Raw genomic sequence first — 1,704 nt, 5'->3', positions numbered from 1 at the left:
TATTAAATGCTTTCCATGAATTGTTTGATGAGTGTAAGACTATCAGTAGTAAATACAAATTGCTAAAAAAGGAGCATGATAGTCTTATTTGTAATTTCGATAAGTTAAATGCTGAACATCATGATAGTTTAAGCTCATGCATAAAATGCCATGATCTAGAAACTCTCCAAAAAGAAAACTTGCTACTTAAGGACACCTTGAAGAAATTCGAGGTTGGTAGCAAGTCATTGAACATGATCCTTACAAACAAGGGCCACATTCCCAAAAGAAGTGGAATTGGATTCGTGAGAAGTCCTCACCAAAATCCAACCACCTTCATAAAAGGCTCCATCCTACATATTCGACATCAAGACAAATGTAACTTTTGTTGTAAATTTGGACACAAGACACATTGTTGTCCATTCAAGAAAATAAGTCTAAACAAATTGATTTGGGTTCCTAAAGGAACCATGATAAACTCCATGCAACATGATAAACAATGCAGATCTATTTGTGAGGCACCCAAAAGCAAATGGGTTCCTAAAAATCATCCATTCCTATAAAAACATTAAAATTTTAGGCCGGAGCAAGAAATAATATTCTGCTCCTTGACTCTCGATAGTCATAAACCAAGAGTCAAAAAAGGAACTCGCAACGCTTAAGTAACAAGTGGAAGTTATGAAATCACAAATACGATTTGGATACAACCTTATTAGAAACATATGATATCCAAATTCACATATCCCCTTGATCTTCGAACCCTTCAACACTATCATCTACGAATTAACTCTTGAAGAAACTAAATATGTCATGATATTAAAAGGGATACCAAACAAACTATCAACATACGTATGACATATACACGTTAAAAGATCTATCTTAATAAACATTAATTGCTCTGAAATAAAAAAAACTCTCCTCAAGGCAAAGGCTCCCTGATCAAATCACATTAGGTGCTCACTGACTGCAGGCGGTGGCACCTCTCCAGCTGGCGGTGGCACCTCCAGCTACCACGGGTTGCCAGAGGTTGCACCGCTCCAGCCAGAGGTGCAACCGCCCGCAACTCTGCCTTTTTAAACCCACGCTAGGGCCGGCGGTGAAACCGACCCCAACTCACTCCCATTTCCTCTTCTACTCTTCCAAGTCTCCTCCATTCTCATTTCACTCCTCTAAGCCTTCCAAATACCTCCCATTTCGGAGCAAAACATCAAGAATCCTTCCTTCTCTTGAAGAGTTCACAAAGGTACTCTCTAAGAAGCCCTTAAATTCTGTTTTGTTCTTCATTTACTCTTGCTCATCATCATCCCTCTAAACAGCAGTAGTTATGGGATCTAGAAGATCCTCAAGGGACAAGGGAAAGAGGAGATTAGTAGAAGAGTTTGATTTCACTCTTTTCGATTCAAAAAACCATGCTGAAAAATTTCCCTCTTTCGAACTTAGATCTATCAATAAGGGAAAATACGTAGATCTAAATGAGCTAAGAGACTTAGAGACTATCCAATGGTTTACAAACCTAGATCTACTTCCAATCTTGCAGATTAACGAACCCATCTATCCTAGGCTAGTTAGATTATTTTACAATAACATACAAATAGATGATGAAGAAAGGATGTCCACCTATCTTTTAGGACAACACATCTCAATCACTGATAGGTTCATTTGTGATATGATATGCATTCCCATAAAAAGCATAGGACTTTACTTTAGAGGATCATGGGATGATGA

Source organism: Musa acuminata, chromosome BXJ2-8 (assembly GCF_036884655.1).
Source record: "Musa acuminata AAA Group cultivar baxijiao chromosome BXJ2-8, Cavendish_Baxijiao_AAA, whole genome shotgun sequence".
Classification (NCBI taxonomy): Eukaryota; Viridiplantae; Streptophyta; class Magnoliopsida; order Zingiberales; family Musaceae; genus Musa; species Musa acuminata.
Note: the sequence above shows the minus strand (reverse complement) of the source record.